Consider the following 16,172-nt stretch of genomic DNA (forward strand, 5'->3'; position numbering starts at 1 on the left):
TCATTTTGCATAAATCACTAATAGGCATGAATGCCCATTAGTAGCTTATTAGCTTCATTTGCGTATCAATGAGGCTCCCTTCACTGTATGCACATAACAGCAGGTGATCTGTTATCTGCATACAGCCCCTTTGTTCTGCCGCGGGACTGCAGATGAAAACAATGTTATCAGCGCTCTCGTGGAGAACTCAGCGTGCAGGCCCTGCTATAACAAACAATGGATTTCATGCTCACATGAAATCTATCGTTCGGCAGAGAAGCAAACAATGGTAGGATTTACGTATAAATGGGTAAATCCTACCAGGGTTGCGTATAAATGGGCATTAAAAAGGCACTCCTCCTAGCAGGTGAGTCTTTAAATATTTGCCACAATGCTCTCAAGGGGGTGGTTAAGTCCAAACCTGTCTGCTCAGCTACAACTTCAATGGCTCTGTGTAGAGTATAAATGCTACAGCTAACCACATCAATGAGCATGGGATATTCAGGGTACATGGCTTCTCTATTTCTAATAAGGTCCTTTAACAGTTTGACGTTAACGTTTGGCCTTTCCATCTCTATTTGAAGCAACTTTGTTGAGTTCAAGTCTTCCATGGCTTCTTGAAGAGCTTTACTAAACCAGGGGCTTTGGCCAGAAATTGAGAACCAAAGTATCTACTAGTTAATCTCTGTTCTTCTTCATCTCAAATCCTGATAATAATATCTACTTGTTATTTTTGAATACATTTGTTGACACTACCATCAAAGCACAAAGAAAAATATTCACACTTAGAAATGCGTTGGTTCAATTTGTCTTTAAAATACTGCGCAATCCTAAAACAAAGTAAGTAAGAACATTTAGATGGGGAACAGCAAAAACATTTAGCAATTTCACTGTCAGGAAACATAGATGAAAAGAGGTTGTTGAGGCAACTGCATGAATTTAATGACATGTGTTTTTTGGCAACATTCAGAGCCCATAAAATTGCAGCACTGCTTCTAAAATCATACATCTCTCTCTCAAAGACTGTGTCAGGGTCGGTGGTTTTTGGGGCCGCCGTGCCCACACCGCCGGCCCTGTCACCTGTGCGGCAGCACTGCAGTCCTGCGCAGGGGAGCCCCTGTTCTGGTGACCTCCCCTGGCCGTTAGAATCCTGCTCGTCACCGGGTTGCTAGGGACGCGGCGGGTGCCGCACCGCATCCCCGGCACCAGTGATCATCGGGTGTGCTCCCTTGGCTTCCGTCGATGCAGCAAGGCTGGGGGCGGTTTCCCCAGTGCCTCCCCGAGTGGATCCTGCTGCTGTCAGGCTCCCCGCCCCAATCAGCTGCTGGGGCGGGAGTCTGACAGCATTTAAATGTGTGTGTTTTCCTCTAGCAATTGCCAGTGTATGTTGGTCTCCAGGTTACACCCGCATATTTGTATTCCTGGCTTTTGACCCTCTTGCTTCAGACCTGACTTTGCCTTGGCTGACCCCTCTTGTTCTGCGTATTCTTCAGTTGCCGATCCGGATTGCCCGACTTGCCTTTGTGTTTATGTGTACCTTGTTTGTCTGTAAGTCTGACTTCTGCCCCTCATCCCTAGACTAGGGGGGCAAGTAGGAAGGGACAGGGGTTGAGGGCAGTATTCCAGGGTCTTTCCGTACCGGACCCCAGTCTTGACAGACTGTTGACATATTACTTCTTTTGGGATAAAACCAGCATTTGACAACAATGATGGTGCTTGATCAGTATTGGAAGGTGCAGTTGTAGGAGGTTCTACGGCTTTGTCACAGATTACCCTTGAACTTTTAAAATAACTTTGTACAGGTTTGGTAGCATCCATAGCTTGAGATAACTTTGTATGCTTTGCACCTTTCTTGTGACCTTTCAGTGCACCTACACCCATGTTAGTAATGTCTATGTTTTTATTACACAATGTACAAAATACACTATGATTGTCTTCACATTTTTTGATCCATGACTTGAATTCATCATCTCACAGCCACTGAGTCTCGAAATAACACTTTCTTGGAGCGTGCATGACTTTCTTCTAATCAACAGATCAGATACAGACATCACACCTGCAAGAGATAAAGAGTTAAGAGACTGTCAAATTCATAGCTTTTTGGGGCATGAAACCATGACTCCAGCATGAAGGTGTATATACTGTGTATTAAGTACACAGTATATACACTTTGTAACCGAGTTTTACAAGGGACACTTCAAAAAACTCTGTACTGTTTAAGTGAACTCTTGTTCTGTCAGTGGTTAACCTAAACATTACAGAATCTATACCACCACTACTACAGAATTACATTAGGCGAGTGGCCAAAACTCTTTTCTTTAACAGACTTTACTCTCAGATAGAAAACATCTTGGAATATTTTGACAAACTAGCTTCTCTGATTCTGTCGATCACCCAACCATCCTCCCATCTTTAGGGTATGAACTGCGGTCAATTAACTGAAATACAAGAAAAAGTAATCTCTCAGTGATACGGGTGAAAAAAAAGCACCGATTCGACTCTTAGCAAGAGTCAGAAAAAATTCCATGACAAAAAACAAAAATCCACGACAAATGAGAAAATTCTATGGCATTTCCAGGTATTCCATGACTTTCAGCAATTTCCAAGTTTTCCATAATGCATATAAACCCTGATCTAGAAAAAAAAACATCCAGTGGAAGTGGATTTTGTGAATGTAAATAACTTGTCGATGAAAGGGGTCAGAAAAGCATGTCAAGGATCAAGACTGTAGCCCTTTCATTTTACCTCAGCAGTATAAGAAATGGATGTTAAGATGTGACTGGTTGCTGTGGGCAACACAAAGATAAATCTACCCCATGGTACTCTGCCTTTAATATCAAATAGTTATTTTGGATGGTTATGTGAGAAGCGAATCAATTAAGCAAAAGCAAGAGGCCTTCACCGACAAGTACCGAGGTACAAAACCGCCTGCTACACGTTGTATTCAGAACCTGGTTCAGAAATGGCGCCAAACCAAGTCTGTCACAAACATGAAGAAACCAAGGTGTAGCGTTTCAGGCACTAGGTTGAAGTCTTGGGTGCTGCAACGAGGTCAGGCAAGCTGGGGTCTGTACACAGAGACGATCATGCAGCACAAATGGTTAGGCAGAGACATCGTCAGGAGGCAAGCTAGGAGTCAATATATGGAGATGTCGATGCAGCACAGGCGGTTAAGCAGAGACGTGGTCAGGAGGCAAGCCAGGGGTCAATATATGGAGGTCAATCTACTTATTGCAGGCAACACAGAGGAAGAGCTTGATTAAAGGATGGTAGGCACAATAAACATGCAAGGATTGAAGGGACAGGGACAGGTTTATATAGAAATAAAGAATGTATCAAGAATGACATGGCGATGATTGCTGAAATCTCTGAACCAGACAGGTTTGAAGGACAAGATAAAAACTACTTCTAGAATGGAAAACAATAGGGCAGATTTAATATTGTCTGAAATTTAGACTTATTAGAACTAGACTAGATGCACCAAATTTATCCCAATGGCTTACTATGTATAATAAATAGAGATGAGCGAACGTACTCGGTGAGGCCGATTTCGCAATCGAGCACCGCGATTTTCGAGTACTTCACTACTCAGGTGAAAAGTAGTCAGGGGCGCTGTGTGGCAGGGCATGGCGTGGTGGAGCGGGGGGTAGCAGCGCGGAACAGGGGGGAGCTCTCTCTCTCTCCCTCTCCCCCCCACTCCCCTCTGCAACCCCCTGCTCACCCACAGCGCCCCCGAGTACTTTTCACCCGAGTATTGAAGTACTCGAAAATCGCGGTGCTCGATTGCGAAATCGGCCTTACCAAGTACGTTCGCTCATCTCTAATAATAAATTAAGCATACCTTCAGACATTTTACTACTCTAGATCAAATTTTGAGCTAAAATTTTGATGCACATGTATTTTTTTTAATTCACCCCCTTTCCATCAAGCCACAACCCTTGCTTTTTGGAACAAAGCATGTGTATCAGTTTTTTCAGCAAACTGAGCCAAAATTTTACACGGGACGACAGTCGGCAAAATGACTGCATGAGCATTGATGTCACCACTATGGTCGTTAGCGCTCATGCAGAGCATTTAGGCTGGCAGACTTCACTGCTGGATCACGGCTTCTTGTTCAGTGCTTCACCTTTTGGCCTCATTCACGAACGTGTGTTTTGTGCGTGCATAATGCACGCTTCTAAAAGAACCAACTGGTCTTATAGAAGCGTTCATATACACGGAATTAACTGCGCAAAACAGCGCATACCTAAAAAAGATAGGACATCAACTACCTTAGGTGCATGCCAGCAGGAGTTTCCATTGGCTCCTATGGGAGCAGGAGTTAATGGAAACTCCTGCGCTAAGACCCGTGATTGGCTATGATTGGTCCCAGCGCTCAGCCAATCAGAGGCAGCACTTCCAGGAGGTGGGGATTTTTAAATGCCGATCCAGAAGAAAATGATAAAGAACAGTGGGGAGCCATAGACAACACACGCTGGAGCCCCGATAGCGCTGCTAGGTGATGTTTTTTTTTTGTTCAGTAGCTAAGGGTTATTTTCGGGGCAGGTGTTATATTTCAAGCCCTTCCCCAAAAATCCCTGCGGGGGTTGTCTTCATCCCAATGCTATCAATCGGGCGGCAGCAGCGTTGTCCCCATTAAAAGCAAGGAGATAGCATTGTGCTCCTCTTCCATAGCTGTCACAGGGGATTATTTTGTCCCCACTGCAGTCCCATCATCACTGAACACTGTGACAGTGCTGTCACAGTGTTCAGTGATGAGGGGACGTTCTTGGTGCAGCTGCGCTTCTCCAAGCGCAGCTCCTCTAGTGAAGGGGCAAAGTTTAATGTGCTGCGCATATGAAACTTTTCCCATTCACACGTTTTCGGCTTATGTGAGCTGCGCATTGTTTTCGCGCACATAGGCGCGCAAAAAACATGTTTGTCTGGCCTCTATGTGAAGCACTGAGCAGGGAGCATTTACACAGAACGACAAGTCTGCGATCCAGCGATGGTTCTATAACGACTATGGAACGAATAATAAATAGCTTTTTTTTGCACTTATATTGAATGATTATTGCTCAATTTCATTCGTTTGAATGAATTTTCAGCGATAATCATCCCATGTGAATATCCCATTAGTAACTTTTCTCCATTGTAAAAATCCCTTTAGCCTCTCCCTGTGAGTATAAAACTAAAAACTAACGGGTTAAAAAGTCATTCAAGTTGTTTGTGTTCTTAGTTTTGCTGCAAGGTATGGACATACGGATGTATAGACTGCATTGTTCCACAACATACCATACCCAGTGTTAGCAAAAATGTCTAAACTCAGAAGCTCATGAACCCATGACTATACTAAGAATGATGTAAACAATTCACAGTATATGAGAAGGAACATATAGCCATATACTGGGGGAATAGATTGTTAAATGTAATCCATTGTTCCTTTTACCAACCACCGTAGGCTGGAATTCCTGAGGAATGCAAAGACATTTAATCCCTATCCAGAGGTGATTGCAGAGGGCCCGACCACTGGAACCCCCAACAATCTTCAGAACGGAACACCCCAAAGGCCCCATGTATATGGACTGGGGGCGTGAAGGCATGACAGCAACTCTAGTCACTTCTATGGGATAGAGGGAGATTGATGCGCCTTGCTATTTTTCTCCATCACATAGAAGTGAATAGAGCAGTAGTCACACTTGTACTGTCACTTCATTCACAAGAGGCATTCAAGGTGCGCTATTCACGGGACAACGGGGGCTCCCATTGGTCGGACCCTCAGCAATCAGACATTTATCCCCTATCCTATGGATAAGGGATAAACACATTCAGTGGGAAAATCCCTTTAAGGCCTCTTTCACACGAGTGTTTTATCGTGGCTATTTTGCAGCGATAATACGCCGGCTGAAAATCTCGACTATCTGAAGCACTGGATTCCAATGCATTTTCCGGTGCTCTGAGCTCCCACCCCCTCTCTGCCTCCTCTCCGCCCCTCTGCACTATTTGAAATGGGGAGAGGCGGGACAGGGGCGGGGCTAATTCTCAGAACTTATCCCCACCCCATCCCACCTCCTTTCATTGCAAATAGTGCAGAGGGGCGGGGAGGAGGTGGAGAGGAGGCAGAGAGGGGGCGGGAGCTCAGAGCACTGCTCCTGGCTCTTCCATCCTCCCCCCTGCAGATGAGGACAACGTATATCCGCTCGGCGTGAAAACCGAGCCGATATACGGTCGTCTGAATCCACCTAAGCTAAACGATGTAAGTATATGGTAAATAAAGACCCTTCCAAAGGGATAAATGTCTAAGACAATGCATTACCCAATGGATCCTTGAGTGTAAACATAGCTGAAAGCGGAGAAAAGATAAACAAAGATCCCCTCCATTCAGACGATATTGATCAGATGGAGAGCACAAATACAACATTAATGCTGGAAACAGGGTCAATTCCTGCATCAACCAGCTTACTACATTTATAGAAAGACAATGCATAGACTTCCTATGGATCCAACACGCGTCTTGATGTAATAATTTTTTGTCAATATTTCCTCTACATCAGAGTAGTCACAAACTGGCATTATTATCACCGCACTGCTACTGTATTGCCCTGGGGTGTTATCTGATTTTTCTTCTGCTGTTGCCTGTTTATACATTGGAAGGAATTCATCGGTCAATGCTGACCAGTGCTTCATATAGAATGTAAGCACTGAGCGAGAAGTCAGCAATAATCCAGTGATTCATCGGCGAAGTCTGGATGGCACTGGAAAGGTGTCCGTGGAGTTGGAGCATTTTTTTGTGCGCTATGGTCAGTTTTGGTCCATACAACCTTTTTTTTTTTCAAAGTATGTCAAATTAAAATTTAAGTGTTTTTATAAAAAATTTTCCACTGGATGAGCAGAACCTCTTTTTCTCTTTTTTTGCATTCCTACTGCAAGAGCCCTGTGACAGAAATGTAGTACATTCATCTTTAGCAGTCTACAGCACTAATTGTTAAGAAAGTGGATACAAAGAGGAATGAAATCAAATAGAAAGCTTTCCATTTTTTAAAAACACCATTGAAATCGATGGAGAAGATAGCGGATCCATTTATGTCTATTCCTCTGATCCAAAAATGAAACACAGAGATGGAATTGTAACTGACAGCCCTAACTGAAGTGTGAATGTACCTTAAGGCCTCATTCTCATGACCTTATGCGTATTGTGTATGGACGGCGTTGCATATACTAGCCATAGAAAAGAGTAGGGCTCACGCTGGGTGTGGAGAAATAGAGCATGCTGCAATCTTTTTCTTGCATGTATCTACACACAATGAATACATGCTACTGTGAATGGATCAATGAAAGTCCATTTACTTTCATTGACTCCATTTACTGCGTGTCACACGGCCGTGCATCGTGGTCATAAAACATACAACAATCCTGGCTGTGCGAATGAGTCCTAGGGGCTTATTCAGGCGACCGTATATCGGCTGCGTATTCACGCCGGCCGATAAACGGCGTCCCTCTCTGCAGGGGGAGGAGGCTGGAAGAGCCAGGAGCAGTGCTATGAGCTCCCGCCCCCTCTCTGCCAACTCTCTGCACCTCTGCACTATTTGCAATGAGGGGAGGCGTGGTGGAGCTAATTCACAGAACTTAGCCCCACCCCAGTCCCGCCTTCTCTCATTGCAAATAGTGCAGAGGGGCGGAGAGGGGGTGGAAAGGAGGCAGAGAGGGGGCGGTAGCTCAGAGCACTGCTCCTGGCTCTTCCAGCCTCCTCCCCCTGCATAGTGGGACACCGTATATCGGCCGGCGTGAATACCCGGCCGATATACAGTCGTCTGAATAAGCCCTAAGCGTAATTTTTCTAACTTTGAAGGAAATATCCAAAATATTGTTTTGAGGTGACTTTAAAGGGGTTGTCCCGCGCCAAAACATACATTTTTTTTTTCCCAAGCCCCCAGTTACTGAAAGGGAATACCGCAGCCATGTGTTATTTAAAAAAAAAAATTCTCTTACCTGGATCCCCGTTTAGCAACTTTGAAAAATCTTCTGTCCAAGATGGCGCCGCTGGTCTTCTCCCATGGTGCACCGCGGGTCTTCTCCCATGGTGCACCGTGGGTGTTCTTCTGCAGTCTGCGCTCCACTGCCGATTCCAGCCACCTCATTGGCTGATCGGCACCACGTGGCGGAGGCGGAGCAACGCGATGACGCGGAGAAGAGGATGGCCGAGGGAGGAGTCAGGACGCAGCTCGTGAGCACGGACCATCCTGAAGAGGATTCGTCTCTGCGCAAGCGCGACGGATCCAGCAACCAGAGGAGTACTTTGATCGGCGCCATGGCAACGGGGACGCCAACACAGGGGGGGGGGGGACCCCCTGTAGGTAAGTAAATAACTTCTGTATGGCACATATTTCATGCACGATGTATATTACAAAGTGCATGTATATGGCCATACAGAAGTGTTTAACTTTACTTTATTTTGCGGGACAACTCCTTTAAGAAATCTATTTGTTAACAGTCCCCATGAATCAGTACATTATAAAAGGAATGTATAATCTATATACTTTTTTTTACCAATTAAAACAGGAGTGTGAAATATTTTCTGTTTTTATATTTTGATTGTAGATTTCTTTATGCAGTTGCCTGTACAAAACTATGGGGGCTTTCCATGACTTGTATTTCACAGCATTCAGCAAGATGCTTTACAGCAGCTTCATTGGCCATTCACACAATGGACAGGAGGTGACCTCTTGACTTGTAAGGGAGACTCTTCTAGACATGACCTGTGACCTGTGCAGAGGTGATTTCACGGGCGGGGGAGTAAATAGTCGCAGCTTATCAGTCATTGTGAATAGTGGATCCTGTGTTATATATATAGAGGTGTTTCATTGTCAGTGTATTCGCGCCTGTGATGAGATGACTGCTGTAACGTTTTCTCTACAGGACAGGAAGTATCAGGCTATTCTTAGGCTCTGTGGTTAGTGTAAAAAATGCTGAATTTTAGGATTGTCTTTTAAAGATAGATTGTGGCAGAACATTTTTTAAAACCACCAAAAACTCTTTGTAGGTGAGTGTTGTAGCTTCCGGTACGCAGCTGATTTCGATTCAAAATCCGTACGAACGGCGTGGATTTTGACTCTGTTTTGGATGTGAAAATCCTGCAGAATTTCCGCTGTGAAAATTCTGCTGCATTTCTGCCCCGTATAAACATACCCTAAAAATGCAACCAAAAGTATGCTGGTAGGCTGATAGAACCCGAGCTACAGCTGTTTAAAGTAGAATGAGCTCTGTTCATCCTAATCTACAATGTCCTCTTCCCTCAGAATGAGCAGGGCTCGTCCTAAACAGCTGGGGGGGGGGGGGGGGGGGGGTATAGATATTTATTAGATCTTTTAATTCTACACACATGTGTTTTATATTGTTAAGTAAAAGTTCCAGGGAACCATTGGAAACTAAGAGACCCCCGTTTCACATACTAGCTTTCCTACATGTTTCGAACTAAAGAGTCATGGTATGTGTATCTGGGGGCATAAACCCAGTGCTGTCTTAACAGCATTATGGGCCCCGGGCAAAGCAGTGTACTGGGGCCCCTACGTCAACTACTAACAGGAATAAAAATGTAAATTGTCGATAGACATATATTTATTTTATTGGCACTTCCAACAAAATCTGTGTTGAAACATTAAAAACATGCTGTGCAGCAACAACTAATCAATAGGGATGAGCGAGTATACTCGCTAAGGCACTACTCGCTAGAGTAATGTGCCTTAGCCGAGTATCTCCCTGCTCGTCCCTGAAGATTCGGGAGCCGCAGCAGCTTACAGGTGAGTTGCGGCGGGGAGCAGGGGAGAGCGGGCGGGAGACAGGGAGAGAGAGATCTTACCTCCGTTCCTCCCCGCTCTCCCCTGCAGCTCCCCGCCCCGCGCCGGCCCCCGAATCTTCAGGGACGAGCAGGGAGATACTCGGCTAAAGCACATTACTCGAGCGAGTAGTGCTTTAGCGAGTACGCTCGCTCATCCCTACTAATCAACATGATTAAAGGGTTATTCACCCGGAAATATATATTATATGGGGATGCGGCAGGCACAGGACGATGTTTAGAAAACTCGGGAGGCGAGTTAATAGACGGAGAACTGGAAGTCTAAGTCTCTAGGGTCCATTTTCCTCTTACACTTTTGATGTCTCTTTGTTCATAGCGCCAGGCTACTTTACACTAGAAAGTAACAAGACAATGTACTACATTTCACAAGATGATCCACACATCCATTTGGCGAAAAATCTCTCTTTGTATTATTGAAATTATGGATAATTTATAAAAGGAATTATGGGTAATTTGAAAGTGAAACAGAAAGTGACAAAATTAATCTTATGAGCCTCGTGGGGCGCAGAGTGTAAGCTCTCGCCTACGACCTGAAGGTTGCAAGTTCGATCCCCACATGCGTCAGGTAGCCAGCTCAAGGTTGACTCAGCCTTCCATCCTTCCGAGGTCGGTAAAATGAGAACCCAGCTTGGTGGGGGGTAATTAAGTAATAATTACCTGAAAGCGCTGCGTAATAAGTTGGCGCTATACAAATACCAAGATTTATTTATCTTCACACATGGCATAATAGACAGATTGGACCCAAGTTCATATCCCGCCACACAACATTATTATATATGATACAAGGTGCATTGAAATGTTAGCATACAGTACATAGATTAGTATTGGGCCCCAATGCTGTGGGGCCCCTGGGCAAGTGCCCATCAGGCTCATGCGTTAAGATGGCATTCCATGAGCCTGCTATATAAAAACAAAGAACCAATAGGAAACACTCAGACTCTAGGCTGAAATTAACCCTGTTATGCTGGCATGAAATCCTTAGTAACATAAAAAAACAATAAAAATATAACAGTAATGAAAGTAAGTCATATATATTATTCATATATTGTAGTGCTCTAGTATTACACTCTAGGACCAAAATGCTTCCCGCAGTCTCTTCCACGTATGGGCTTGTTAACCCTTTCTAATGCAAAAAACAAAAACACCAGGTATCCTGAAAATGAACATCCACAAGTGCCTTGCAACACCTGAGGGGCTCCTTCACGTGGGGCGCTGCGGTTTTTGACCACAGCACAGCCGAAAATCACATGAACGAGAGGCAGCCATGATCAAGTCACAGTTACATCTCCTGTCTTGTTACCCGTTCAGAAGGCCGGAGCTGTGGCACATATTTGCTAATGTGCTAATTTCCCACCTCATCCCACCCCCTCCCTTTGCGGATAGCCGGCAAAGGGGCAAGCTAAACTCCCTCCCACCTCCCTTTTCCAGCAGCTCTCATAGGCTCCCATAGGAGTCTATAGGACCGGCAGCTATTCCAGACGGAAGATAGGTCAAGACCTATCTTTTCCAGCTGGCATAAAAACAGCCGTCTGGAATGCAGCCGTCTTTTCCAGACGGCCGTTTTTACGCACTGATGCATTAGAATCTAATACATTAGATGGTCGCGATTTTCGGCCAGCGTTTTATCACGGGAGAATTGTGGTGATAAAACACTTGTGTGAATAAAGCCGAAGACTGAGGCAGATTTTTAATTAGGTAAGACAAATGTTCAGAAACCCAGATTTTTAGCATACAAGAGGTACATCCACTGGCATAACTACAGGGGACGCAGGGGATGCAGTTGCACCCGGGCCCAGGACCCTTAGGGGGCCCATAAGGCCTCTCTTCTCCATATAGCGATGAAAAAAATAAGAAAAAATAGCTCTTGCGCCGTCTCAACAAACAACTGGAGTTGACAATTTAATATTGTCTAAAAGATTTAATGAAGTACAACGCGTTTCGTCGCACAAAAGCGACTTTATCAAGTACATACACCATAACACAACAATGCATACTTATATAGGAACTTACATGTATGTAGTGGTGTTGATGGGATGAGTAACCGGTGGTGGGTAGCTCACATGACCTCCACGTCATGTGTGCCACGTCAGCATAGTTGTTGCCAGTAGGAAAAACGAAAGTGAAACTACTTCCGGGTATGCGGAGGTCACGTGACCCGTGTAGGTATACGTATACATAGAGCTTAATAGCTCTATGTGTATACCGCTGTATAACACCATGTATGGGTGTGATGCAGGCGATGGATGAAGTGTATTATTTTATTGGGAGGCAGATTTTGCTCTGCTATATTTTATTTCAGATCAAGGCTTTAATCTACTTTGTTTCTGTATGTACCGTTCTACACATATGATTATACAAATTATACTCTTACTACTTACCTGCAGGACACCTTTAAACGGCACTTGTCTCCATGACAACACGGCACCATGTAATCTACGCTGGGTCTGAGTCGTTACTGACGTACCTACGTCACTACGCCATCCCACGGCGCCGGTCGCCATAGTTACACTCATCATTACATCAACAGACGCCAGCACACTATACGTCCTCACGTCCCAGACGTCGGGACGTATCCTCGCGGCATGACGCTCTGACGCTGGTCGCCTTGGTTACATTTTACAGGCACCAGCGCTACTGGGAGTCCTCACGTCCTCGGCGTCATGACGCACTCTGCGTCATGACGACCGGCACTTCCATGCCGGCCACGCACACCGGAGCCCGTAATACACTTCATCCATCGCCTGCATCACACCCATACATGGTGTTATACAGCGGTATACACATAGAGCTATTAAGCTCTATGTATACGTATACCTACACGGGTCACGTGACCTCCGCATACCCGGAAGTAGTTTCACTTTCGTTTTTCCTACTGGCAACAACTATGCTGACGTGGCACACATGACGTGGAGGTCATGTGAGCTACCCACCACCGGTTACTCATCCCATCAACACCACTACATACATGTAAGTTCCTATATAAGTATGCATTGTTGTGTTATGGTGTATGTACTTGATAAAGTCGCTTTTGTGCGACGAAACGCGTTGTACTTCATTAAATCTTTTAGACAATATTAAATTGTCAACTCCAGTTGTTTGTTGAGACGGCGCAAGAGCTATTTTTTCTTATTTTTTTCATCGCTATCACGTTTCCGTGGGTCCAATTTACCATTTGGACACAGAGGCTCTGCAGCAGACTCCAACAACTCAGGAACCAGGACGACACCAGAGGAGTAAGACCCTTTAGAGGTCTGACAAGCCAACTTGGACTAGGAGGTGTTGGTGGGACCCCTCTCCACAGGGGTTTCCACCATACACCGGGTAAGTCCCATTTTATTTCATTTAATTTTACTTTATAGTATTATACCTTTTAAATTCACTTATTCGGATCACCCAGTGACACACCCCCCAGATAACCAGTTGAAGCGCCTCCCTGACCATCTTTTTATGTTTCTCTTCTCCATATAGGGAGCCTAGTAGTATGAATAAAGCATTATAGTTGGGGGCCCTGTTACAGGTTTTGTATTGGGGCTCAGGAGCTTCAAGTTACGCCTCTGCATTAAGCGGTTGTTTTTTGCTGACCAAGTTGTGTTTTTCAATGCTACTATATAATGCACCATATAATTTACTGAAAAAATTCTAAGTGGAGTGAAATGGAAAAAAAATGAAATTTGCCATCTTTCAGTGTGTCTTGTTTCTACGGCGCACAAACTGCAACAAAAATGACCTGATACCGTTATTCTTATGGGTCAGTATGATTTACTACCATACCAAACATATATAAGTTTTTGCTTTACTACTTTCATTTTTATTCAAAGATACAGTACATATATATATTTTTTATTTTCTGCCGCCATCTTCTGCCATCCACAACTTTTTTATTTTTCCGTTCACATAGTTGTGCGAGGGCTTATGTTTTGCGCAACGTCCTGTAGTTTCTGTTGACTTCATTTTGGAATACATATGACTTTTTGATCACTTTTTTTGTCGTGAAGATGGGGTGACTAAAAAAGTGCAATTCTGGTGGTGGAGGTTTCATCGTGCATGGTAAATAATGCGTTACTTTGATAGATCTGACTTTTACGGACGCAGTGATACCAAATATGTATTTTTGTTTTATTATTTAGATTTTTTAGTATAGATATGGTAAAAATAGGCTGTGTTAACCCCTTCCCGCTCCAGGACATACATTTACGTCCTGGAGCGTCGGGGTATATATGAAGAGAGGTCACGGGGCGTGGGCGTCAGCTATTTATTACAGCTGACACCCGCGGGCAATAGCTGCAATGGGCCGTACGACCGATCGCGACTATTAACCCTCTAAATGCCGCTGCCAATTCTGACAGCGGCATTTAAATCCCCTGAACAATGTTCGGGGGTCCCGTACGCCCCCCCCATGGTGAGTTTGGGGGAGCCGTGCAGGTGTCATGGCTGCCGGGGGCCTTCTGAAAGGCCCCAGAGCTGCCTTGAGAGACTGCCTATCAAGCCATCCCCGTGGGGTGGCTTAATAGGCTTCCTGTCAGAATGCAGTATGACGTAATGCTGTAGCATTACGTCATACTGCAGGAGCGATCAAAGTATTGCATATTGTAGTCCCCCAAGGGGACTTTAACCCCTTCATGACATGGCCTATTTTGGCGTTGAGGACCAAGCGATTTTTTGGTATTTTTCCATCTCCATTTTTCAAAAGCCATAACTTTTTTATTTTTCCGTGGACGCGGCCGTATAAGGGCTTGTTTTTTGCGTGGCGAACTGTAGTTTTTATCGATGCCAATTTTGGGTACATAGACTATATTGTACATTTTTTTTTTTTTTTTAATGATAGCAGAGAGAGAAAACGCATCAATTCTGCCATAGATTTTTTTATTTTTTTTTTTACACCGTTAATCATGCAGCATAAATGAGACTTTCCATTTTTTCTGCAGACCGGTACGGTTACAACGATACCAAAATTCTAACATTTTTTTTAGGTTTTCCCACTTTTCTGCAATAAAAACCCTTTTTTTTTGGAAATCTTTTTTCTATTCTAAATTGCTGCATTCAAAGTCACGTAACTTTTTTATTTTTTGATGTACAGAGCTCTATGAGGGCTTATTTTTTGCGAGACGAGCTGTAGATTTTATTGGTACTATTTTGGGGTACATACGACTTTTTTGATCACTTTTATAGCGTTTTTAGTGAGGCAAAATGCTAAAAATGAGCATTTTGCCTCAGTTTTTTAGCTTTTTTTTTAGCGTTTTTTTCGGTGCACAGTCAAAAGCATGTGCAACTTATTGTATGCATCGTTACGGACGCGACAATACCAAATATGTGGGGTTTTATTTTTTTGTTACCTTTTTTTATGCTAATCTGAGAAAAAGCATAAAAAATGGTTTTTTTACTCTTTTTTTTTACATTTTTTTTAATTCATTTTTTAAATCTTTCTTTTTTTTACACTGTTTGTGTCCCTCTGAGGGACTTTAATCACTGCCCTGATGATCGCTGTCATAAGGCATGGCAGAGCTACTGCTCTCCCATGCCTTATCGCTCATACAGCGATCTCAGGCATAGGCAATACAGGACGCCAGTGTCTGGCGTCCTGTTGCCATGGTGACAGGCCGGACTCTCGCGATGACATCGCGAGTTCCGGCCGGAGACACAGAGGGAGCCGCGCTCCCGCTGTGAACTCTTCCCCTGCCGCGATCTACTTAGATCGCGGCAGGGAAGGGGTTAAAAGTGGCGGGCGCATCTCCGATGTCCCCCCGCTGCTGCAGCGAGACGCCGGCTGTGACTGACAGCCGGCTCCCGCTGCGGGATAGCGCTGGATCACATATGATCCAGCGCTATCTCCAGGACGTAAGTTTACGCCCTGTTGCGGGAAGTACCCCGCTCCCAGGACGTAAACTTACGCCCTGCAGCGGGAATGGGTTAAAGAAAAGTAAAAAAAAAATCCATAAAGTTTTATTAATTGTAAAAAAAAAAAGGTTATAACAGTTTAAATCACCCCCCTTTTGCCATATCTATAATAAAAAAATCTAAATCATAAAGGAAAAATACATATTTGGTATTGTTGCGTCCGTAAAAGTCCGATCTATCAAAGTAACGCGTTATTTACCCCGCACGGTGAATGTCGTCCAAAAAAAAAAAACAACGCCAAAAGTGCACTTTTTCAGTTACCCTGTCTCCCAGAAAAAACACAATAAAAAGCGATCAAAAAGTTGGATATATTCCGAATTGGAACTAACGGAAACTATGGGACATCCCGCAAAAAATAAGCCCTCGCTCAACTACGTCGACGGAAAAATAAAAAAGTTATTGCGCGCAGAAGATGGCGGCAAAAAATAATTGAAAAAAATTAAATGTCTGAAAAAAAATAGTAGTA

Source organism: Eleutherodactylus coqui, chromosome 2 (assembly GCF_035609145.1).
Source record: "Eleutherodactylus coqui strain aEleCoq1 chromosome 2, aEleCoq1.hap1, whole genome shotgun sequence".
Taxonomy (NCBI): domain Eukaryota; kingdom Metazoa; phylum Chordata; class Amphibia; order Anura; family Eleutherodactylidae; genus Eleutherodactylus; species Eleutherodactylus coqui.